We start from the raw sequence: 27,869 nt of genomic DNA, 5'->3' as shown, positions 1-27,869 counted from the left end.
AATGATCACAACCAATCACAGTGACGCTGCTGTTTGGCCAAACAGGTGCAAGCCAATGATGATAGATCAGTCCGACTGCCAATAGAAGTGCTAATATATAAGCATACATGTGCTGATAGACAGTGCTTCATCACATATCGGTATAAAAGAAGCATTGACACAAGTCTTCATTTACACTCTTACAGTTTCAGTTACTGCACACACGAGTGAATTACAAAAGCACCACAAACCAAGCAAAACAGCACTAAACTTGAACTATATCTTCTTAGTAAACATTTTATAAGATTAACCTTTAAAGGTTTATTGAGAGCAATTTACAACTGCTGATTAATGTTTTCATTTTAAAATATTAACTCAGCTTTTAAATGAGACAAGTAATATCAACTCTTTACAATACAGATATAACAGCACGTCAGTCACTGCAAATATATTAAAGCACAACAGCATTTAGGTTCATGACCTGGCAGTGAGCTGGCATTTCTATAAAAAAAGTCAAAACAGTCACAGCTAAACTTGAAGCCCAGTCTGAAACCCTACTCAAAACCAACAGAAATACTGAATTTGTGTGTGTGACACAGAATATGGAATGTACACGCTTGTATAGGCTTTTGTTCCCTCGGATCCTATTTTTTCGCTAAAGGTATATTATGGTTCGACTGAGGTTTTTCAGGTTAATATCCCTTCATATTCTAAACCTGTTAATACATCAACATACTTAACAGATATATACATAAGTTTCAATTACATTTTTTATTTGTTTTAATCATTTCAAATCACCTGTAATGGCATACAATACTATTCATAAGTTTAGGGTCAGTAACATCTTTTTTTTTTTTTTTTTTTTGGAAAAGTTTCTTTATTCTCAACAAGGCTGCATTTATTTGATCTAAAAACAGTAATATTGTGAAATATTATAAAAACTTAAAATAAATATTTTCTATTTTAATACATTTTAAAATGTATTTTTCCTTGTGATTTTTAAAGCCAAATTTTTAGTTCTCATTCTCCATTCTTTAGTGGGGGGGGGGGGGTAGTGTCACATGATCCTTCAGAAATCATTCTAATATGCTGGATTGATGCTCAAGAACAATTTCTTATTACTATGAATGTTGAAAACAGCTGTGGGACTGCTTAAATTTTTTGTGGAAAATGTTTTAATTTATTGATGACTATAAAGTTCAAAAACTGACAATTTTTTATCAATTTAATAGCACCCCTAGCTGTAGTATTGCATTCATTTCTGTTCAAATTTAACAAGATCATGCCTTACTGACCCCAACTTTCAAATGGGTAGTGTATTTATAAAACTACATTCCTCTAGGGTCTTCACTATTAATATTTAGCCTGCTACAGCAGAGCTATTAACCACAACCCATAACAACAGTCTCTATTAAACAAATAAGCAAATTCTTTGTTACCATTTTCACAGAAGAAGGCCTTACCAGTATCAATACAAACATTGCTAACTCATTGCTGCAGTGTTAAAGAGTTGCTTCATTGTTACATAATCAGGACAGATCTGGCCCTGAATAAGCAGTTCTTGCTTTGAGACATATAATCAGATCCTGGCCTCCAAATATTGTGGCACATCACAGTGAACACCAATGAAAACACAATAGTCACAATCATATTGAAAGAAAAAAGGCAGCCTTTCACACTTTCAGTCACCACAAAAAACAGCTCAAATTTAGCATGAGGCAGAGCAAGATTGCAACACAGCATAAGAACACAACAGATATCAAAGCTCACCGTCTAAAATTATTCAAACACACACACCACAGGTACATTCACAGTGCAGGGAAGACACACATTATGTGCCATATGAGTGTTTTTGGTCAAGTACATCCTGTGAGGCTGTAGTGGCCTAGGACGTCTGATTTAAATACAAACTACTCGAAGGGACTGACAAACATCAGCCGTCCCTCAATGAAGAGAAGGTTAAATTGTGAAGGGGGTGTAAATAGTAATCAGAGAAGCTGGGGCATATATTACAAGAAAAGAAGGGCACCGTTCTCTCATTCTATATCGAAGGATGACAAAGTATATAATTTCAGCTGTTACTCAGGTCAAGCGATCCTGAATCTGCCGTCATGAGCAGATCAAATGATGACAGATCAAGATGGATCTGCTGCTGAGCAATGTGTGAGGAACACAGACAGACCAAAAAACAGCATTCATCAAACATTACAGTAAAAAAAAAGCTGTGCAGACAGCAACAATCTCATGGCTACTGTGACTGTGGCAGTGTTTCTAAACAATTTTGTCTCGGGTTATAAGAAGACGCTAAAAACCATAACATGTTGACTGTGATGTCTTTTGTACCCGGAAAGAGGCTCGCTGCTATGTAACCATACTAGAAGGAGAGAATCTGTAGGATTGTGCTTTTCAACACCCACAAATTGTGCCCACCGATATAAAAAAATGAAAATGTTTTTGATCATAAATTGCTTGTCAGTCCAGTTTTGCGGTATAACACCTCCAGACGAGAAAGGGTAAGTTATGAAAAAAATACTCAGACGGAACGCCTTACAGCTTGGGCTAAGGTGCAAAAGGGGGTTAATAAGAAGGTGATCGTCTAATCAAATTTTTACAGAGGTTGTCTAAGGAACCCCAGTCCAGCCTTACCTACAGGCCATACATGTGCATTCAAAAGCTAAATGGTTTAAGGCAGAATGACAGATCGAAGAAGATAGAACAGGCAAACTGATCCAGTCACGTCACACACAGACATCAATGTCACACAAGAAATGTGAATCGCAGAAAAGAAAAACTGAACAAAACACCTAAAGCTGCTTTTACAATCCTTAAAAGTCAACATGAAAATGCATTTCTAACCCATTTTACTTCCGTAAGAGTGACATGTTATTTTTTTGCAAGAATCTGCAAAGCTTGATTGGATTTATATACTAGCAGTGGCTGGAATTAATTGCTAAAGCGGTTTTCTGCAGCTTTTCAAGTACACAATTGTTAAATAAGGCTGTAATGTGATTAAAAATGGGCTTGATACTGTGAATCAGAATTGAAGCCAAGGCTTCAGTCAATAAAACAGTCAACAGAAAAAAAGAAAAGCCTCGTTTGAAAGTGATAACATTAGTTTAAGCAAACAGAACCGTTCCCCAATGGTTTTACGATGCATTTACTATGAAAACTATGGCTTTTTTCAGTCACTATCCACACCACAATGATCTAAATCAATACGTTAAAATAAAATAATGAACAGTTATCTGACATTGCAGCAAATGTAGATGGGCCTGTTCTTACTGCTCCATTTCTCAATATTTAAACAGAAAATAAAAAAATAAAAAACAATCTTTGAAGTACATGCCACTGATGAGTCATGCAAAACAAGAGAGGAAGTAAACAGGGTCAATTGATAGGGCACCATTTTTAAAATTCTGGCTTATACGGATAAATGATAAGTGTTATGGCCAATAATCATAACATGGTTGATATTAAAATTATATACAATTTTTATGAATTAGTTAAAAATAAATCAGTAAAAACTGAAATTCTACAAATGAATTTTAGGCATCCTGAAATTATAATGTGCAATATGAAGAAAGAAAGAGAATTACTGGATAACGATAAAGTAGTAAATAAATAATTATTTAAAAACTGACAACTATCCACTGACAACTGAAATGATACCAAGATATTGTGTATCCCTATCAATTATGACTTCAGGTTGACAAATTAATACTAAATCAGACATATACACTCCCACACCCCAACACACACAAACACACACACACACACACCCCAACACACACACCACACACACACACACCAGTACAGGCTAGTTTCTCACACACTGAATAAAAAACACAGCCTTAGACTCAGTTTCGGTTCAGACCGAGGCTTATAGGGATACTCCACCCCAAAATGAAATTTTGTCATTAATCACTTAACCCTCACCGTCGGTCCAAACCTGTAAAAGCTTTATTCATCTTCGAAACACAATTTAAGATATTTTGGATGAAAAACAGGGAGGTTTGTGACTGTCTCATTGACTGCCAAAATAATTACACTGTCAAGGTCCAGAAAAGTGTGAAAAACATCGTCAGAATAGTCTGCCAATCAGTGGTTCAACCGTAACGTTATGAAGTGTCGAGAATACTTTTGTATGTGAAGAAAACAAAAATAACGAACTTTATTCAACAATTTGTCTCCTCTGTGTCTCTCCACAACACCGTAGCGACTATTTTGGAGAATTCTGCTGAGCGCAAGCAGCTTATGCTCTTCTGTGTCAGCCACCCTGCAAGGATTTGCTGTTTTCATTCAAATCAAGGCATAAATACATGGTAAAAAACATATCCTTGTGTCGCAGCTGACACAGAATAGCATACTACGCAGTTTGCGTTCCAGCTCATATTCTCCAAACTGGCGCTACGGTGATGTGGAGAGACACAGAGAAGACAAATTGTTGAATAAAGTTATTTTTGTTTTCTTTGCAATACAAAAAAGTATTCTCGTCGTCTTCATAACATTACGGTTGAATCAGTCTGATGGCAGATGAAGGACTATTCTGACAATGTCTTTTTGATACTTTTCTGGACCTTGACACTGTTATTTACTTGACAGTCAATGGGACAGTCACAAGCTTACTGGTTTTCATCCAAAATATCTTAAATTGTGTTCCGAAGAGGAACAAAGCTTTTATGGGTTTGAAACAACATGGGGGTAAATGATTAATGTCAAAATTTTCATTTTGGGGTGGAGTAACCATTTAATGAGTCTAGGAAACTAGCCTTACGAACAAAGGTATTGCTCATAAATACAGACATACCACCATTAACAAGTATAATACCCTGTACAGAAGCTACAAATGATGACAAACGACAAGTCACATGACTCTGGATGTGCTGGTCCACTGATGTCACTAGTCCATGTGATACCACTGAACACACAAAGGGTTCTAAGGCTGTTTTGGTCTAATCTGGTCTGAATTTATACAAAGCCCAGGTCTTGTTTTAATCTCAGTGCAGACTCACGTTTAAAGTTTGTAGGGAGGTCAAAGGTAGCAAGAACAGACCAAGAGGGTCAGAGCTGCTGACAGGAAATATGTGACTCTGTAAATGTGCAGCGGACAAAAAGCCAACATTCCCACACACAGCGGCAACAACAGATGAAGCGTCAGATTCAGCATCAGTTTGCTGTAATACAAGTATAAATACAGACATACAGCACTGTTAGAACTTGTGACAACAGAATTCCAGGCATCACTACTGCTCAAATGTTTGGGGTCAGTAAGATTATTTATTTATTTATTTTTTAATACTTTTATTCAGCAAGGGTGCATTCAATTAATCAAAATATACAGTTAAGGCAATATAAATGTTATAAAAAATTTATATTTCCATTTTCTATCCATCAAAGAATTCTGAGAATCACGGTTTCAACAAAAATATTGACGCAGCAAAAACTGTTTTCAACATTGATAAAAATATTTCTTGAGCATCAAATCAGCATATCAGAATGATTTCTGAAGAATCATGTGAGTCATGGCTGCTGAAAATTCAGCTTCACAGTCACAGCAATAAATTACATTTTAAAATAGACATCCGTTATTTTAAATTGTAATAATATTTCACAATATTGCTGTTTTTACTGTATTTTTGATTAAATAAATGCATGAAAGACTTATCAAAAAACAAAAACAAAAATCTTACCCACCCTAAACTTTCCACAAAATTTGTATGTATTTAAATATAATATTTACTATATATTGTAATAATAATTAAGCAACATCATAAATCTCAACATCATGAAAAAAGCTCTTTGATATGACCATATTAAGCATTCTAAGGAGTAACACTGATGAATATGACTTTGAATATATGAAAAATAAATAACATGAATACATTTGTAAGAAATGCACACAAACCTGCGCAGGAGTGTATCTGTGTTACAGTTAATGAGCAGAACAGAGCTGATGAGCAGGGGTACAACGTGAGGCCAGCACGGGTCAGGATCCAGATGAAACCAATATCTGAACAAGACACATACATGTGCACATTAAAATCACTCTTAGAGGTTGCAGATTACTTTCTCTTCACTCTCAGGCAGTTGATCTCTTGTAGAACTAGCTTGAAGTACTTTAGTAACTTGCATGAGAAATGCAGAGGAAAATAAATCTAATGAATTTATACTCTAAATGACGATTACCTGAGATTGTGTCTCCAGTGGATAAGGGAAGGGAGGCTAAGCATCATGGTAAGAGTAAGCAGTGTGGACAGACTAAAGTGGAGCTGCAGATCATCTCTGACATCTTGTAGCACTGATTCTGTCAGTAAAGGGCTGCCGTTACATTCTTTAACCTTACTCTGTCCATCACTGGCACGGAAACCATTTTCTGATTTTTGTGAAACTTTCTGGGGCGCCTAGTTCAACAAAAACAAAATATTATGCACTTACAGGTATTGTAAGCCAATTAGAAAGTCAAAAACCGATAAGTAAAATAAGACATTCATACCAGGTTCAACATGTGGCTCAGTGACCTTTCTGCCATCCGTAATCTAAGCACCTGGACAAAGACAAAATAATCACAAGAGATTAAAATCATTATGAAGAAAACTGTACATTCAAATTAGAAAAGAGAAATATTATAGTAAACACAGGTGCATCTAAAAATATTAGAATATCATGGAAATGGTCTTTATTTTTTGTAATTTGATTCATAAAAGCAAACTTTCTTATATTCTTAATTCATTGCACCACACACCGGAAATAATTCAAGAGTTTTTTGTTTTAATTCAGATGGTTATGACTTACAGTTTAGGATTAAATAAAAAAAAAAAAAAAAAAAAAAAACTTTTCCAAATTTCCGATTTTTTTGAGATTGCCCTTTATTATAAGCGTCACTAGGAATATCTTAAGTCAAGCATTCAGCACATGCAAGGACAAAAAAGCACCTCTCTAGGCACACCTTTAATCAACACTAACACGACTTATGGAGTAGGTATTAAAGGGATTGATGAAGGATGGACCGATCACTCACCCTGTAGAGGTGGAGAAGAGAGGAGACCATAAGAGCCAGTGCTCCACATGTGACGCCTCCCAGCACAATTAAAAAGATAATCAGGAGAATCTGAGAATGAAGACGAAGCGTGCCACAATCCCGGGACACTGAAGGTCTGCAGACAAACACAGAGTCACACACACCACATGGAAACATTTCTGAAAACATCTGAAAAAACATAGTTGTTAACTAAATTCTATGGCAAAAAACTTTAACAGTGTCATCTATTAACTACACTGGGCACACACACACACACACACACACAAAAAAAAAAAAAAAAAATAACTTTTTTTTTTTTTTTTTGGTAATTCAACATCAGGACTTTAGATCAAAATGTAAATTTTATGTCCTGTAACCACAGTACAATACTGTATGCTGTACTGCATTTTATGTTAAAATATTGACTTAATATTTATATTAAATTATTAATGAAACATCTAAGATTTAAAGACCATGTTTAAAAAAAAAAAAGATAATCCTCACAAAACATATTTGCATGTGAACTGAATGTTTTCACACACTTCCTTTTAAAGGTTTATGGTCAGTAAGGATGTTCTAATCTCTCTTGAAAGTCTCTTTTGCTCAGCAGGCTGCATTTATCTGATCAAAAATACAGCAAAACCGATAATATTACAGAATAGTGGTTATAATATTATCACAGTATTAATACAATTTAAAAACACTGTTTCCAATTTTAATATATTTTAAAAGTAAAGCTTAACTTTCAGCAGCCATTATTTCAATCTTGAAATGTCACATGATCCTTCAGGAATCATTCTAATATGCTAATTTGGTGCTCAAGAAAAAAATATTATTATTATATGTTAAAAACAGTTGTTTTACTTAAAAGTTTGGTGAAAACAGCAACGCATTTTTCATGATCTTTTGATGAACAAAGTTTGAAGAAAAGCATTTATTTGAAATAGAATCCTTTCATAACATTATAAATGTCTTTGCTATAATTTTTGATCAATTTAATGCATCCTTGCTTTCTTCAAAAAATGCATTATTGAACTCAAGTGTTACTCAACTGACAAGTGTTAATTTTTGTGTCTGATGTTTGATTTAGATCAAAACATTTACATTTAGATAAAACATAATTCAAAAATCATCTATTTATTTAGAGCATCTATACAATAGCACTTACTACTAACACTTTTACCTGTGCAGTGGAGCAAGAAAAAAGGACAGGAAGCAGACAAACACTCTGAGGACTGTGCTACCCCAGAATGCAATAGATGAACCTAGCACAAAGAGCAGTGGTGACACTATACGGGGCCATTCCTGCACAGAGGCCTTTGGATCCTGGGATAGGTCCTCCACAGAGTTTAGAGGAAGAGAATCCACCACAGGGAGACCCAGAGAGGACCAGACATCCTGAAACCAGCTCTGCCTATGGTAGAGCAATAGGGGGAAAATTTATATATACTGTAAACACTTTATAACTGTATAATTTGCAGGCAACAATTTATTTGTATTGTCAAAATTGAACAAAATCTCCTGTATCAGGACTCACCTGAGCAGCAGCAGCAGCAGGAGGATGGGCAGCTCTAGTTTGTGGAGCTGTAAGGATTGACTCATGCCCTCTTGCATTCCAGCAGGATGTCCAGATCTTTTGATGGAGCTCAGCTGAGCCCTGATCATCAGAAGAAGCACTACAGCTGAGTAGACAGGCAGAACTGGACCACAGAAACGCAGAATCTAAAGAAAAACAAATCCTTTTGAATATGAGGAATACACTGAGGTTGAAAGTTAACAGCATGCCAAATGAAATACCACAATGTAAGCAAACCTGCCCAAGCACTTTGGGGAACGAAGTCCGAATAGACACCTATAAAGACAAAATACAAAATTTGTTGCCAATAACTGATAAGTTCGCCTTACAAACAACAAATGTGGATGAACTACCTTGTATTGGCAGTTTGGGGCAGTGTGGAGCTGCAGGAGGGCACTGGAGGCGTTGTCTCTGCGGCTGGTGTGCAGCGTGCTGTAGATTTCAGATACCGAAGGAATACTTTGATGGAGAAAAAAATAAAATTTGGTCATAACCAACACAACCATTAGTACTCTGCCACAAAAACAGAGCTGAGGAGAGCTGAAGAAAGTTGGCTAATTAATCACAAGACTCTTTCTACCTTGCCTTATCAAAGGAGTCTTCATGAAACCAAGGTACCCTCAGTCTGTACACACTGGGGCAGTCTGTCTGTATAACACAACACAGATACAGTATCAGACACAGTATCAGTCTTTTAATTCATCACGCTTCATTTCAGGCAGATAAAGCTGAAAAACTGGATACCTTTAGTGGTTTTGCAGTGACTCGTGATTGTTATTCTGAAAGCTTGATAGACCTGAAGGGACACAAACAAATTCATTTTTATTATGTTTTTCGGGTACATGTCTTATTTTAATTAAAGACTAGGGTGTAACAGATTACTGAATACAACATCAACCATAGGAACTATTCTAAAGACCATTATGGGATTTGTACCATCACAAAAGCTTCTACTATGAATGGATATCTGAAGAATAGAGGAATAAATTCTCTGGAGAATCTGAGGTTCAAAGGGAAGGAGAGCAGAACAACGGAATGCTGTGAGCGATCACCTGATGAAAGTCTTGTAGCTGTAGTGTATGAAGCAGCCCAGAGGAGTTAATGCTGATGTCACTAACAGTCAGACCTATAAACCGTCACATAAAAGTTAAAGCATCCACATACAATAAAAACAACTTATTTTTTGTTAAAGAATGACAGTGTAAGATTATTACCTTGTTTTATACAGGTCTATTTTATGTTAACAATGTGTAAAAATAGCTCATACAGCTGTCGTTAAGGCAAAATGGGCAACTAAAAAGCACTGCTCTGTATGACAGCATCTGGTAAATGCCTTGAAAGTAAACTGCAAACACAAGCATGCAGTTCAGTGGCTCACCAAAGGACAGCACATGAGGCACCTGCACTGAGACAGTCAAGCTCTCCTCTCTCTGCAGCTCACACTCCACTACAAACTACAATCAGACAATCAAGCCTTTAGAAAGCATCTAACACATTGAGCTCATCGTAATTATTCTGACATAGTTCATCTAATGCATGTTTTAAGAAGGGAAACGTCTGCTAATGTGGTCTGTCTTGTAATGCGAGTTCATTACGGACATAATAATGTGGACTGTAAGTTAACTTCTAACCTCAGTTCCACTGGGGTTTGAGGCGTCAATAATGAGATGAGAGACAGACAACAGTTCGCTGATTTTCACTGTAACAGCCTGTAAAGAAACACAGGCAATTTTTACAACAATTTTTTTTTTATTTTAGATGTGGCTATATATGTGCTACTGAATAAACTAGAATGACCTTATAGGCTGGAAGAAGTTCTGTCAGAGATGAGAGATCTACTGCCTGAACACTGGGTAATGGGGAAAAATAGATAAGAAAGCAATTTACAAAGCAAATAATATAACACATACTATACAATTTACATTATAAACAAGAGTCCAAATGAATGGTATGGATCAACATGTGTGCAATGCACCAGATTTATGAAAATGTGCTAACTTTATGAGTGCAGATTCTGTACAGGCCTGGTGGTAATTATGAGAATAATTTATGTGGTTTATTTAACTCACCACATCGAGCCACTCATCTGTGTACAGCCATACAGCCAGCTGGTCATTTCCTGTTGAACATGTACAGACACACACAGCTCTTAAAAACGGCTGAGAACATTCACAATGAGCATATAAGAAAATCACAACTCATAACACATTTTCTTCATAACTGGGACACCATGTAAACAGACTTCAAATTCACGCTCTTAAACAGACCTAATTTCACCAAATGTTTAGTGACATTTAAATCGAAATGTTACATTTAAATGAAAAAGGTTTTCTGGGTGTGATGCTGTTGGACTCTCTCTCACCATATAATTACTGCGGCAGTGGAAATGACTGTAGGCTTTCCTTCGACTGGAGAGGGCAAACAGGAAGTACATGACATGAGCTTCCTGCCAAGAGTTGGTTTACATTAGTGCAACGTTCAGAGAGATGCTGCTGGCATAATTTTGCCTGAGATGATGAAACATATTGTGGTCACCTTGGGGCACTGTAGAACAGACGGAGTGTGTTGACCTCCTTCCACGCCTCAGGAGGAGCTGGAAGGATGGATGAACAGATTTGGATATAAATAGCAGGAAAAGGAGATATTATCTTCCAGCTGTGATGAAAACTGATGAGCCTATAAATATACATGTGCACACAAACACAGACCTGAGAAAGTGACAGGGGCATCCTGTGCTCCTCCAGGCTGCAGCACTGGATGTCTAAAGAAGTGATAGTTCAGCACTGACATTCGCTTCTCAGGAATCTCGGTGAACTAAAGAGAAACACGAGTCAATAAAACACCCTTAAACACACACTCACACTGTATTAGGACATGACTCACCTGCCCTGTTTCAGGTTCAATAAGGTCGAAGAACGCCCGGACTGTGGCCAGAACCAGCTCCTTGCACCTTAACGTATAGAGGATTTCACATTATAAAGAATGAAATTCATTAGCTATTAGGAAGTTAAGAGGCTTAAGAGCAAAATAATTAACCATCAGTTTTAATTCTCTCTCCATTTTCATGAAACCATGCTAGGATACAAAAACATACCAAACGATGGAAATGTGATCAGTGGAAACCCAGGTTCGGGGAACTGCAGTCGCCTAAAACCAATTGACACAGAACACAGATGTACCAAGGTAAGCACATTTAAAACGAATCAAGTTCTGCTTATCTTTAGTTAAATATTTCAACTTGAAACTTTAATGGCTAGTAGACCTACCACTACTGACATCTTACTGAGGTCATCGATGGGGCAGGACAGTGCTGTCAAACCAGAGCGCACCTGGAAGTCAAGGTAACCACCACCCACAGAGAGAACGGTTACATTTCGAAGGTCTTCAGCATTTGTGGCCCAGCGATGCCTGACTGTAGAGTAAAAACCTCTACCACAGACACACAATTCAGATGTTAGTGTACCAAAAAACTCCTGAGAAAGTGTGATATACAAATACACAAGTTTACACCTTCAGAATAAACTATTGTTAAAAAAGTATTTACTTTTTCATTTTTGAAAGAAGTCTCTTAAGCTCACCATAACTACATGTATGCATGTGAGCAAAAATACAGTAAAAAAAAAGTAATATTGTAAGATGATTAGTTATTATCAGTTTGCCAATTTTGTAATACCAGTTTGGGAAAAAATTGTGCTGCTTAAAAACACATTTTTTTCAGGATTTTTTGATGAATTAAAAGTTCAGCAATTTTTTTTTTTTAATAGATTTTTTGTAACATAATTGTCTTTACTGTTACATTTAATCTATTTATTGCATCCTTGTGAAACAAAATTAGCAATTTCTTTTCAAAATAAAAAAGCAACTTTTGAACTGTAGTGTACCTTTAAAAATCTCAAACAAATCATCTTTACATATTTATGTCAGTCTGTAGGTTTTTTCCTACCCAGTATATAAGGGTCCAGAGACAGGACAGGTGCCTGGTGGGGTGAGGCCTGGGTGATGATGAGGCTGACCAGGCGTGGGTTGAAACGTGCCAGGGTGAACAATGCTCTTGCCACCACTCCACCCATGGAATGACCCACCAGAACCACACTCGTGGGAGGGTCTGGACGGTCCTGCAGCCACGGGAATGTAGAAGAAAAATCACTGGTTTGAATTTAGATGACCTACTAATAGCAATGAGGTTCAGTAACTAAGTGACTGAAAGGCTGGAGAATACACCACATGACTTTTAAAATCTAAATAGATTTTGAAACAACAGGCATCATACATTTGCTGACTTTGTGAATGGTTACAGAAAAAACTGGCATCATACATCAACAAAGATGGCAGAAGATCAAAACACAACCACACTTTAACACTGCTTTAGCACAACACATGCAGAAACATGCGCCTTGTTGCTAGGAGACGCATGACAAATGAGAATAATATGCATTCTAAAATCGGCTCAAAGTATAAAACATGTTTTAGCCTGAAGCTAAAAAATCTGAGTCTGTACCCATCATAAATTATGTGATTTTACATTTATATTTATGTATTTAGCTTTGCATAAAACTCTACAACTCATATTTCTTTCAACGTTAAATATTTTATCCGTTCTTTGCCCATGACCCTGGTGTTGCTAATGCAATAATCTTATGTTAAGCTACAGGATTTCAGCATTGTCTGTGTGTTGCAATGAGCTTCCACAGTATCTCTTTCTCCATCTGCAATGAAAAATCTGAAAGTTGCATTAGTCGGGGAGTAAGTTAAAACCCACCTTGAAGGGAAAGTTATTCAGATCACATATGTATGTATGTATAAGATGTGCTGAAATATTGAAGAATGCTCTGTGATATCTGCGATCTCTGACTGCCCAAAATCTGCAGACTGGCTCTGACTATGCAATTCTCCAGACTGAAAATCTGTGCAATAGTTTTGTAGTATTCAACCTTGAAGAAATATAAAACACACAGGCCTATATTTGTGTGCTATCAACTCAAAACTAATACTTGTCCATAAATTCAATCATCACTGTTAGTGTTCCAAGTGAACCAAGTGTGTTCACTATAAACAAAAGTCTAGACAACTAATCTTGTGATCTGTAATTCTAACAAAGGGACAAAAGGGATGGAAAAGGAAAAAAAGATGCCCTTGACTTCTGACCTTGTAAAGGCGCAAGATGGCTTTGATGCTTTCATGTAGAAATTGAGTCTGTCTACGCAAACTGCCCCCATACAGGGCCACCAACTCCTCGTTGAAGTCGATGGTGAACACGTTCATATGGATTGGCCTGTCCAGGTTCTCAGCCTTCCTCAACGCCACTGGAACCCAGAGAAACGAGCTGCAAGAGAGAGTAGAACAACATCTCTGTGTGAGCACTCACCTCTGTCTTTCTCTGTTTGTAATCAACAACCTGAATGTCATCATAAGTACTGGGAAAAAAAAAGTCAGTAGGAGGATCAAGATTGATTGAGCAAAAAACCAACAAGTTCTTTTTTCACCCAACAGTCAAAATCCACCTTAAAGAAAAAGAATGAAATAATGAAGAAAAGCCAGTTCCATCTCACCTTGCTTGTAGCTGCCCGCATTCCCAGGCAAGAAGAGCACAGGAGCGCCGGTGAGCTTGAGTCCTCTGGTCTCCTGAGCATATGCGCCCTCTCCATACAGATACAGCCCGTATGATGGGTACTGGCGCGCGACACGCTTCGGAAGCTGCACACGCTGCAAACACACAGGTGAAGAGAATCCAAGTCCATAAGCAAATCAAGTTGAAGAACAGGATTCTTGAAACAATCGGCACTTTAAAAGCAGGTTCAGGTTGCAGTGCAGGTTTGAATGTATGGTAGGTAGAGCTTCTTTTTGATAAGCAACTAGGTAATACATATGATTTTCTTTTGGTTTTTAAATACCTCTATTTTTAACTTAAACACTTCACTAAATGATGACATATTTCCCCTAATATTTTTTATATTTCATATAGAAAAAAAATAAATGATATGGTCTTTTACCATAAATCCATTACAATATAAATATTAAAAACCCAGATGTGACCCCTAAGTGGTGGATACCAGAGGGTTAAAAAGCTTTTGCCTACTGAAAATATTTAATATTGTATAATGACTGATGTTGCTGATAAGGAATGTTAGTTGTTGACAAAAACAACAGGTTGAATGAAAGGTATGAGGAACTGATGCATGGCCTGTCAGTGAATTGTGAGCTAGTAATATTGCTCTAATTAGAAGAAATTATGCATTTTTGTGAATTGCAAAGCAAACGTGTGAAGAATCGCCAGTGATGGACTGTGTTTGCAGTGATACTCACTCGTATTTGACTGGGTACTCGAACATGTATGTCATGCTGCATCGGTTCTCTCCCAAACCAAACAATAATTCCCGCAAACCCACGAGCAAAAGCCCGAGAGCAAAGCAGCAAAACGCGTATACAGCGAGTCTCATGTCTCTACAAGACTTGTTTGATTTTATTTATAAATTCATTGTAATCGTGGCTCCGCTTTCCTCGTTGTAAACCCACACTGCCTGTTTAAACCTATAGGAAACCTCCTACGGACCTGTCACGCAGCCCCTGGCATGATGTCACGACGCAGACCGCCAGTGAAGTAAAGCCAATGGAGAGGGTCCCCAGAACAGGTTTCTGGCTTTAGCCATCGCAGTCGACAGTGGGCGGGATGGCAGGAGAACGGTGGGATCATCGTGGAGTATTTCTCCTCTGTATAAAACGCAGAAACGCATCAATAAAGGGGACCTTGTCCGTCGTGTCATCTAGAAAAGCTAGGGAACGTAGTGCCGTCTTCCTCAAGCCTTGCATCGTGCATAATTACACATCAGATATCAGGAATTCTTATTATGCAGTGCGCTTTCATATTATTACCATTATATGTCTGACTATAATGGATATAAACATAGTAATATTAAAAATCACATTGGTTTTCTATCACAATTTCTCTGGATATTTTTGTAAGTTCTTTTAACTAACATGAGCAATGAACAGTAAAAGCATTGGTGATTTTTGTTTCTGGATTTAGTTGGTTTGCTATAAAACCTTTTAACTATAAAGCATTGCAATTAGAAAATTACAGAACACATGTATAGCAGCATAAATATAGTATTTTAGAGTATAGTAGTTTTATTTTTGGCTAGCAGCAGCTATAATTGATAACCGTTTGAAGGTGGTCTGAGACTGGACCAGAGCTATTTTCAGCAAGTCTGGTGTTGGCCTTTTTATAGAAACAAACATATGTTTTTATGTTATTAAAGCATTAAAAGTTACTGGCATTTTATGTTCAAATGCAAAAAAGCATGGTAAGAAGAAAAAAAGAAAAGAAACAAACCAATGATATACAAAATAATATTTGTTTTCCAAATGTTATTTCTGTACAGTATGAAGAACATCACAAAATAAGTATATTTCCATAAGAATGACTTACCATTTATACATATTCTAAGCAAATTAAATAAGTTTTATTATTGATGATATTTTTATTACCTCATTTTGTTTTTTTGCCCTAAAAAAACTTTTTACATGTAAAATCAGTGAGATGAAAACACTGAAGCATACAGCAAATCAACATAAATAAACTTAAATTACCCACAAATCAACGATAAAGAAAATCAAATATCCATAACCTTCCATTTCAAGATTATTTAATTTAAACTCTGGAAAGTACCTGGAGCTGACAATATTTTCAGCATTAAGTTTGTCCTGTTAAGGTTAGTGAATTGAGTCCTACATGTTTTGGACATGATGATTAGCTAAAAAAAAGCATGAAAAAACCTCTCCCATCGACATAGGTCGAGAAAAAGTTGAGTGCTCTATTCTCGTGATGATCCATCGGAGTCACACCTCGGGTAAATCCCTTTGAAAGCTGCCAAAACAGGATAACAAACAGGCTAAAATGTTATAATGATCTTTATATTATCATTTACTCAGTTATTACATAATACTGATATTTCTATGACATTAACTCAGGTTTAAAATTGTAGTTTTTCTATTAGTCATACTATTTATGTTAATCAAACTGTATTAAAATATAAGAATCTTATATACAGTCCAAACCCAAAAATTAGTAAGACCCCAGATATAATTTTTGATATATTTTTTTTTACTAGTGTGCAGGACAATATAGTGTCATTTATGTAAGCAAGTATAGCAAAATAAGTAACTGTGTATAACATATGATACAGTTTACTTTATTTGGCTTATACTTGCTTACATAAATGAAAATTCTTCTCATACAGTGGACTTCTAGTAAAATTGGCTAAAAATTGGGACCATTGGGTAATTGGCTGACCTAAATTGGTATTAATATCTAATTGTGTTCAACCTAATTCATTACATACCTTTCTATCAAAGTTACATTATCAAGCTGAATATTTTATTACCATTTTCTAAACTACAGCGAATAAACTGTGATAGTGTGAGAAATGTTGAAGGTGTATGAATAAACTTTGGTTTGACTGTATTTATATGTAGGCCAATGAAAAGAATCATCACAATACTCACTCATAATTAGCTGTCAGCAATCTCTTGGTCTCTGGTCTCTCTCCCTCTCCACCAACGGCAACCTGGAATATTCTTGCTCCCTCCATACTCTCATCAGGAAGTCTCGCACGTCAGTACCAAAAACGCATCAAAATACTTACATACTCCTTCCTGAAAGCAATGGGATAACACTGCAATTATTTTTTGCATGCATATTAATTTTTGGTCTACATTATACAAATTTCCTTTTTTTTTTTCTTAATACAGTAACTTACTGAACGCATAAAATTTGGCTGCATAAGATTTCACAGCATATATTTCCTAAAAATTATGCTTATTTCACAGCATATATTTCCTAAATTACGCGCCCACAAACAATAATTAAACATAATTTATAGACTTAGGTCTCTGCAGAGCAAAAGTGGGCGTTTATACCGCTATCATCATACTGTAGTAAATGCCCACATCTCCTGTTGTTGTGTACATGATCTCATCGGACTCAGCGGACAGCGCCCTCTGGTGGATCAAAGGCAATTGAGCGCATTTTCCCTCAAGGTTCCCTATTAGCTATCAGGGAGGGAAATACTAGATTAATTACTGTCAATGAAATCGATAATCTTAAACAGGTAAATAATATTAATAATATAATCTAAAAGTGATTGGTATCTTCACGTACGTACATCTTTAGCTACTAATCCCTCAAGAGCCTCGAAATTGCACTGAGACAGCAATCTTGATACGTGTGAGAAAGCCTGAGAGTAAAAAGGATTCGAATTTTTAAGTACTCTGCTTAATATCTCTGAGATCATGTAACTCAAAAACTACATAACTGGTTAAGTTTTTACTGTTTGACAAAGTTTATCTGGTCTCTTTTACTTGCTAAAACATAACACACCACTATACACTACACAACCCTATTGTACACAGTTTAGCCTACATATACCACTCAAAAAGATTTTGAAACAGTAAGACTTTATTTATATTTTATTTCTTTTTTTAAGACTTTTCTGTTCACCAAGCCTGCATTTATTTGATCCAAAGTACAGCAAAAACAATAAAACTAAGAAATATTTTAACTATTCAAAATACTGTTTTCTATTTAAATATATTTTAAAATGTAATGTGTTCCTGTGATTTCATTTTTTCATTACTCTAGTCTCCAGTGTCACATGATCCTTCAAAAATCATCCTAATATGCTGACTTGCTGCTCCAAAAAAACCATTTAGTACTATTATGTTGAAAACAGCTAAGTAAAATTTTTTCAGGTTTCTTTGATGAATATAAAGTTCAGAAGAACAGCATTTTTCTGAAATTGAAATCTTTTGTGACATTATGAATGTCTTTATCATCACTTTTGATAAATTTAAAGCATCCCTTGCTATATTTAAAAGTGTTAATTTCTATAATTTCACCCCCCCCCCCAAAAAAAAATAAATAAATTAAATAAATAAAATAAATAACTAAATAAATATAAAAATTTATATACACACACACTGACTCTAAGCTTTTGAGTTGGTATAATGTTACAAAATATTTTTATTTCAGATAAATGCTGATCTTTATATCTTTCTATTCATCAAAGAAACCTGAAAAATGTACTTTTAAATATTGATAATAATACTAATAATTAAATGTTTCTTGAACAGCAAATCAGCATATTAGAATGATTTCTGAAGGATCATGTGACACTAATTTAGCCTTGATCACAGGAATTAATTACATTTTAAAATATATTCAAATAAGGAGCAGTTATTTTAAAGAGTAAAAGTGTTTCTCAGTATGACTGCTTTTGCAGTATTTTGGACCAAATAAATGCTTCTTTACAAAAACATTAAAATCTTACTGTTCAAAAACTTTTGACTGGTACTGTAGGCTACAACCAGAAGCAAGCATATTAAAATGTCCATTATCAGCCAATAAATAATAATAATAATACTAAAAGTTTATAAAAGACTTGAGACCTTTAAAATTGTGTAATTTTATAATTCTCCATTCACCAACAACAATGTTCATTCACAAATAAATAAATAAATAAATAAATGCAACAACACTGTTCATTCACATTCAACCAAATTTAAAAATGCCTAAAAGACAAAAAAAAAATACCATTATAAAATTAATGCATTAAAATGTGTCCATAACTATTATAGCACAGGCACTGTCATACCTGACATTATGTAGCTTATTTTCTATCACATGACGCTATGTCAGGTGTTGACACTCACGTGTTTGGCTCCTTCCGTGAACTCCTCGATGCTGAACTCTTTGTCGAAGTAAGTTCGGATGAGGAAGAGGTAGATGCGGGTTCGGAACCAGATGAAGGGGTTCGGGATCCCAATAACCACAACCTTCTGGTTCTGTTTCGTGTTTCCCCGCTCAGAGCTGTACTGGCGAGCATCACACACTGAAGACGACACGGGGGCGAGTCGTCTGGACCGATTTCGCTAAAAAACGACTTCGATGTAAAGTACCGGATCAGAATCGAAACGGGCCTGTTTACAGCTGCAGCCACCTCAGTAAGGGCAGCGCCATCTTTCTCCCATCAATCCTCAGCGGCCCATCTGTTATAGAAATCCGACTGACAACATCCTAAAGAAGAAAACAGTTCCACATTCATAGATATAGATATATAACAGATTTTAACACTACATCAGTATTTTTCAGACAAAGCAGACTCACTATTTATTTAAATTCTTAATTAAATATATACTATGTGTGTTGTTTGTGAAAAGAATACGTTAAAGACGTAGCTAAGTCTCATTTGTTCACGAATGAGTCGGTTCACTTAAATGAATCAATTGACTGAATTGGTCTGAGGAATTTTCGGGTCAACAATTTAACCTACCTCCATGATTAAAACATTTCCTAAAATAATAAATTTAATTTTTTTTTTTTTTTTTTTCAACAATATATTTTATATGAGGGTTATTTAGATGATTTAGTTCAGAGCATAGAGACACGGCCTTTAATTCGGTTATTTGAAACAAACTGTTTAAAAGAGTCGACTCGAAAAACGAGTCGGACTTCCTATCACCATTATATTCTAAGGAAGGCGGAATGGCGCATACAGCAGCGAATGGAGAGTAAACTTTAAACTGTCAGAAATGGATTGTCAGGAAAAGCTGGAAGTGCCCGTGTACCCAGATGTGGACAGAGAGACTTTCTTGAGGGATATATATCCACTGGTAAATCGTGTAATATATATTAAACAGCCATTATTGCATTGTTGTGGTCAATGAGTCACACGTTTCTTGTTTAGCGTAGACCATCGGTTCTGAAGCGCGTGCCCCTGGGGCCCTGTGTGCGCGCGTGGACGGTGAGTTATCTCGCGCAGAAGGGGGGGAGACCGCGAGGTCAAAGTGCATGTGTCCCCAGAGCCCAGGATGGACTTTCTGCACAAGAACTTTGTGTACAGGTGTGTGTGACTTAACACGAAATCCTTTATACTTTGAGCCCAACACAAAACTGGAAGCATGACATAATTCTGTATTTCAGGACTCTGCCATTTGACAAGTTCATTCAGAGAGCCGCAGAGGCAAAGCACTCAGATTTCTTCGTTAGTGAGGTTAGTTACCTTAAAAATGGTTAGGTCTTCTTGTTCCCAACAGGATGAAAGCTACTACTTGCGCTCACTTGGAGAAGATGTTCGTAAGGTAGCTGCCATTTATGCTAAATTAGTACGGATAAGTTTAGCTGCACATTTTAGGCAGCTAAACACATAAGTAGGCAGCAGAAAACATGTGTTTGGTTGTGTGGGTCACGAGTTGGAAAAGGTTGGGAACCACTGGACTATACTTTTGCATAGCCTATATTAACAATAAACATATATATATATATATATATATATATAAATATATATATATATATTATTAATAATAATTAATGGGCCTCCTACTATGACCCACAGGTTGAAAACTGCTGAAATAGGTCTTCTTGTTCCCAACAGGATGAAAGCTACTACTTGCGCTCACTTGGAGAAGATGTTCGTAAGGTAGCTTAAATTACTCTTGGTAATGAATATCGTGCCTGTTTTGGACTGTAGAGTTTAATTTGAATATAGGCTGCAATGTGGCAGCATGTTCACTGTAAAATGCCTGTAATATATTTTTTTACATGTATTATCATTGATTCCTTCCCCTTTAAGGAACCATTCTATATTTCAACCCCCCCCCCCAAAAAAAAATAAAATAAAATAAATATAAAAATGTATCTAATATAATATATATATATAAATAAAAATCATAGCTAAAAAATATATAAAATAATATTTAAATATATTTTTCATCATACATTAATATTAATAACTAAATGATTATAAATAAAATTACATTATAATATTATCTATTATATACAAAATAAATATCAATTTTATGATTTAATAAATTATCTATATTAATATAATTCAATTTTAAAATATTATATGGTATATTATCTATGATCATTATAAAAAATAAAAAAAAAAAAACACAAATTATATAAAAAAAAAATTAAAAAAATATAGTAAAAATATACATTATGTAAAGAATAAGATATTTCTCAGAATTAATGCTATATAAAATATATTGGACCAAATAAGGTTCTAATACAAAAATATAATAAAAATAAACATTTTGTATAAAAAAATATGAACTGGTACTGTATACAAAACCAAGAAGAAAGTTATAAATAAAAGTCCATAATTTAACAATAAATTAAATAATATAATAAAGTTTAAAATAGATAAAGACTTTAAATGGTAAAATTACAATTCTCATACTAAATCATAAATAACAACTACATTAAAAACTAAATATATAAAAAAATAAACAATCTAAATCATATTAAACATGATTAATAAAAGAAAACAATTTAAAAATTAGAAATACCATATACAACTATCATAAGACTATAAAATGTGTCCATACAAAAATATTATCAGCGACAGGCACTGTAATATCAGAATTTTATACATATACTCTAAATTTAAAAAAAATAGATAAATACATAATAATAATGAATAATAATAACAAAATAAATAATATAGAATGCTGAATATCTTATATCGAGTAACGTTCGGAGGGAAGAGGTAGATTGCGGGTTCGACAACCAGATGAAGGGGTTCGGGATCCCAATAGACAACAACCTTCTGGTTCTGTTCGTGTTTCCCCGCTCAGAGCTGTACAATTGGCGAGCTATCAACACACTAAAGACGACAAGGGGGCGAGTCGTCTTGACCGATTCGCTAAAAACGACTTCGATGTTAAGTACCGTAACAGAATCTTAATCACCGGGCCTTTACAGCTGCAGCACCATCATAAGGGCAGCGCCATCTTTCTCCCATATCATCCTCAGCGGCCAATCGGTTATAGAAATCCGACTATGACAACCATCAATAAGAAGAGAAAACAGTTCCACATACATAGATCATAGATAATATAACAGATTTTAAACACTAGCATCAGTATTTTTTCAGACAAATCATACTTACTATTTTATTAACATTTCTTAATCAATATATAATCTGTGTGTTTTTTGTGAAAAGAATACGTTTGTAAAGACATATCACTTTATCAGATCTAAGTACTGCAATTGGTGTCACGAAAAGTCGGTTCACTAATTTAAATGAACCAATTGACTGAATTGGTCCTGAGGTTTCTCGGGGTCAAACCAATTTACCTACTCCATGATTCAAAACATTTCCTAAATATAGAATAAACAACAATAATTTTATATGAGGGTTATTTAGATGATTTAGTTAAGAGCATATAGACAAGGCCTTTAATTCGGTTCGCTTGAAACACAACTGTTAAAAGAGTCAACACACTCGAAAAACGACGGTCGGACTTCCTATCGACCATTTATATTTAAGTAAAGGCGGAATGGCGCATATACAGCAGCCGAATGGAGAGTAAACTTAAACCTGTCATAAATGGATTTGTCATAAAAGCGGGAAGTGCCCTGTGTACACAGATGTGGACAGAGAGACGTTTCTTGAGGGATATATATACACTGGGTAACTCGTGTAATATATATTAAATACAGCCATACCGGCATTGTTGTGGTCACCATGAGTCACACGTGTCTTGTTTTAGTCGTAGAAAAGCGGTTCTGAAGGACGCGGCCCCTGGGGCCCTGTGTGCGCGCGTGGACGGTGAGTTATCTCGCGCAGAAGGGGGGAAACCGCGAGGTCACGTGCATGTGGGCCCAGAGCCCAGGATAACCAACTTTCTGCCTACAAGACCTTTGTGTACAGGTGTGTCGTGACATAACACGAATCCTTTATACTGTTTGAGCCCAACACAAAACAGGAAGCATCACATAATTTCTGTATTTCAGGAATATCTGCCATTTGACAAGTTCATTCCGAGAGCGCAGAAGGCAAAGCCCTGCAGATTTTCTTCATTAGTGAGGTTAGTTACTTAAAAAGTCCATTTTAAAGTATTTTTTGATTTATACTTAATTTTTTGATCCTTTTGATTATAAACATTCTATTTGACAAACTGGTTTTTGTGCCATTTATGCTAAATTAGTACGGATAAGTTTAGCTGCACATTTTAGGCAGCTAAACACATAAACCTAGGCAGCAGAATAACATGTGTTTGTTTGTGTGGGGTCAAGAGTTGAAAAGGTTGGGACACCACTGGTCATACTTTATACATAGCCTATATAACAATAAAATATATATAATATATATTATATATATTATATGCCATATATATATATATATTATATAAACATACATGGGCCTCCTACTATGACCTACACAGTTTGCCAAAATTATAAACTGCTGAAATAGGTCTTCTTGTTCCCAAACAGGAGGAAATCTAGGAGGCATACTTGCGCATTACTTGGAGAAGATGTGCGTACAGGTAGCTTAAATTACTCTTGGTAATGAATATAGTGCCTGTTTTGGACTGTAGAGTTATCCAATTTGAATATAGGCTGCATGTGGGCAGCATGTCATCACTGTTAAAAACTGCCTGTAATATATTTTTTAACACTTTATTATCATTGATTCCTAAACTTTAAGAACCAGCTGATTAAAGGAAGCAGTTCCATGAGCTGGCAGAGGATTTCTCCAAACCCCAGTTCTTTGAAGCCAGATTACAGTTTTTCTCCAGTGGTCTTTCGCATCAGTTCCCCTGGTCCTGCAGCTGTGGACACACTACGATGTGCGTTTCTCGATGTCTATAGGGGACGCTGGTCAATTTTTTTTGTTTTTTTGCAGGAAATATACAGCTAATGAAATGTTGCTCACTTGACTGTCTTTGTTTTTTTCTAAATCTCTTTCACTTTTTGAATAAAACCATACATATCCAATCTTGTTAACAGTGTTTTTATTACAACTCTCTCATTATTGATCAATTTACCCATACCACAACTAGCATAATACTTCTATTAACATCTTGAAAATGAATAGCATCTGTCACTTTTTGGGCTGAAATCTACACTGCCATTCAGAAGTTTGGGGTCACTGAGATTTTTTTTATTGTTTATACCATCAGGTAATGGACACCTTTCTGGCTCAAGTATACAGGAAGAAAGCGTGTGGTTCTCGTACAGCCCAAAGATGCCCTTTATCTTCTACCTCACGAGGTAGTACTTTACAAAAAAATGACTGTCATATATGCATTACATAGATTTATACACATACATACATAATAGTAAAAAAACTGTGTAACGTTTCATCTGAATGTTATTTGTGCTAATTCACTGTAACTTTAATTGTGGCACTATTTTTTAGGGGACCAAAGTCTGAAGTTTTACCGACATTGACACAACTGATCTGCAGCTTTATCCTGAGTTTGTGAAAGCAAGTCGCTATGAGTGTATTCTGGAACCAGGAGACCTGCTCTTCATTCCTGGTATTCTATTCTTAAACCAGCTCAACTAGTTATGCACCATTATAGAATTCTATACTCTTAACATTGTGAACCTCACATACATCTAAGTGTGCTCTTATTCTGAAGTAGTGATGAATTGCATTCAGAAAAAAACTACTTTTGTTTGTATCTCCTCAGCACTTTGGTTTCACAATACCCTTGCTCTCCAGTTTGGAGTTGGTGTCAACGTGTTCTGGAGACATCTACCACCTGAAAGTTATGATAAGAAAGATCCGTATGGAAACAAAGACCCAGTAGCAGCCTCTCGAGCCCTGCAGTCACTAGAGAGGGACTTTAGGCATCTTAGAAGAACTGCCACCTGATTATCATGGATTTCTATGCTCGTCGCATGTTGCTGTTCGGATTCAAAGTCGAGCCTACCTTAGGCAAACTATGGAGGCATCACAGGAAAATTTAGACACAGCATAGTTCTCTCACCCTAATGATATGGAGCTATAGAGTTTGAGAATGACAATAAAGACATTTTAGTTTCTTTCCAAATTTTTATTATTATTAAGTATATTAATACACTGCTGGTTTAAAACATTGGTCTCAAATCAAATCAGTTCTGGAGCATGTTGTGCATTAACTAGTAGGGACACAGTTCTGACAAAATTAGGCTTTCTGTAACATTGTTGGTAATACTTTATTTTAAGGTGTCCTTGTTGCACGTTACATATACTATTATAATAACAATTAAATTTATACATAATTACTTGCAAGTAACCCTAAACCAAACCGTAATCCTATCCCTAACCATATAGTAAGTACATGTAGTTAATTAATGTTACTCAATACTTGAATGTATAATTACACTTTAACAAGGACATCTTAAAATGTGGACCAAATTGTTTCAAAAACCAGTTGCGTCAAAAAAAAATATCTATATATATCGTTTTTTTTCTACAACTTGGGAACACACTGAAAAACATCTGAAATGGGACTTAAATTATACAGTGCTTTAGAATGACGGTTGCCAAAAGGTGTTTGGTCAACCAAAACCTAAAATGTTTTACCTTGTTTCGTGGCGCCGCATAAGATTTAAAGATAATATGTGAATAATTTTAGATACACATAAATGTCCATAGTTCTCTGATGTGGGTTAATTGTCACATGACATACAGGTAAATTTAATAAAAAGGTTTTTATTAAGTTTTTTTTTTATTTGACTTTTATTTTAAAAGTATTTTTTTATTTTAATTTTACAATCTTGTGATTTCATCAATATTTAGGTTTTCATTAACTTGTGGAATCCCCGCATTTCCCTCACAAACTCCTGTCATATTTAACCGCTCTGAACCAGGAACATACTCTGAGTTACTCCTGGAACGTGTTTTTTTTGTTTTTTTGTGTTGTGTTTTAGTGGTCACCTCGAGTAAGCAAGGTTTAGGGGTTAATCAACCAAAAGTTCAGGGTTTAGGCTGATGGTAATGTTAACCCTGTCTCTCTAGAAGCACTTCAACAAAAACCGGAAGAGGCTAGGTATAGTTTTTTTTTATTATTCTCCCATATCTCAAAAAACAATACAACACGAAACATTAAAATTTAAAGGAAAAAAATAGAAAAAGATGAACAACATTAATATGAAACCCGTGCCAGAGGACAGTAACAAAATAAATAACAAAAAAAAAATCTTTTTTTGGAGCGTCACTTTATACAATAGCATACCTGTTTACAATATTATGAGTTCGAATAGCTTTTTTGCTTGTTGCCAGGTCACATAGAATCTACATACAGCTTGAAATCGTTTAGAAAATTAGAAAAGTTTTGGTTGGAGACTGACCACTTATTTTATGAATATGAAACCTTCCCCATTAAAATAACAATGTATGAAATATGCTATCTGTCAAAAATCCCAGCTCACGAATATATATATATTATATTATAAACTGCAAAGAATGTCAATTATTTTCTTAAATAAAAAAACTCCACATCAATCCAAAATATGTGCATGTATACAATGAAAAAAATATGAATGAAAATAGTTTCCTTTTCACCTTTTACAGAAAATAACCAAGGCGTAATCCATTTCTAATTTAAAACTGTTCCAGCACGCTTTACTGATATACTATATGCATTATTTTAAACGAAACCTCACTTTTACTTTATTATTAATATCGAATTTGTTCATTGTTCACCAAGATTTCCACCAGTTCACAGCTCCAAATACAGAAGACCAGAAAAAGCGAGCTGGATGATAAACAATGTTATTAAGTATATATTCCTAATATAGTTATTTAAAGACTCTATTTTGTATAATATTTGTATTACCAATAAATATTTTACTCTTGATCTCTTCAAAATTCAAATCTTTCTCCTGTGATGCATTTCTGAGAAGGAACAAAACGTTTTGAGGGATCGCATCCATTACAACTGCAAATTCCTTAGGTTTAACACACACACTTGTATTATTCCTCTACCGATATTAAATCTGCCAGAAGTCCCCCTTGCTAATTTTACAGAACTGGTACATTCTTTGTATAAGGTTTTGATAGCATTTTCAAAATAACTGCCAAAGCCAAAAAACTAATAATATTACCAAGAATAAAAAACGGTGTTCTATGGTATCAAATGCCTTGTGAAAATCAATAAGCAAAATAAAACTATCATCTAAAATATATTCATTGTAGTCTACCATATCTAGAATCAATCTAATATTATTACTAATGTGTCTTCCTTGAATAAATCTAGTCTGTTCCTCATCTATGATACTTTTTTTTCTTTCTCTCTATCTATGATACTTTTTAATCCTTGTTTCAGTCTTTTGGCAAAAATTAGAGCAAATAATTTGGCATCATTATTTAATAGACTAATGGGTCTCCAATTCTCTAAATAAAGAATATTTTTGTTTGGCTTTGGGATTAATGTAATAACATCTTGTCTTAAAGATGCGGGTAATTCCCCTTTTTCAATGGATTCTATGAACACTGCTAACAAAAAAGGAGCTAACTT

At 35.2% G+C, this 27,869-nt stretch overlaps 3 pseudogenes; 1 reads left to right on the top strand and 2 right to left on the bottom strand.

The window, feature by feature from the left end:
- Positions 1 to 4,633: 4,633 nt before the first annotated feature.
- On the bottom strand, positions 4,634 to 15,128 carry LOC109095949 (annotated as a pseudogene).
- A 317-nt stretch (positions 15,129 to 15,445) lies between these two features.
- LOC122134278 lies at positions 15,446 to 19,587 on the bottom strand (annotated as a pseudogene).
- Positions 19,588 to 19,975: 388 nt separating this feature from the next.
- On the top strand, positions 19,976 to 25,418 carry LOC122138373 (annotated as a pseudogene).
- Positions 25,419 to 27,869: the final 2,451 nt, after the last annotated feature.

This window comes from Cyprinus carpio, chromosome B9 (genome assembly GCF_018340385.1).
Source record: "Cyprinus carpio isolate SPL01 chromosome B9, ASM1834038v1, whole genome shotgun sequence".
In the NCBI taxonomy this organism is placed as follows: domain Eukaryota; kingdom Metazoa; phylum Chordata; class Actinopteri; order Cypriniformes; family Cyprinidae; genus Cyprinus; species Cyprinus carpio.
Note: the sequence above shows the minus strand (reverse complement) of the source record. Positions and strands in the feature narration are given on the sequence as shown.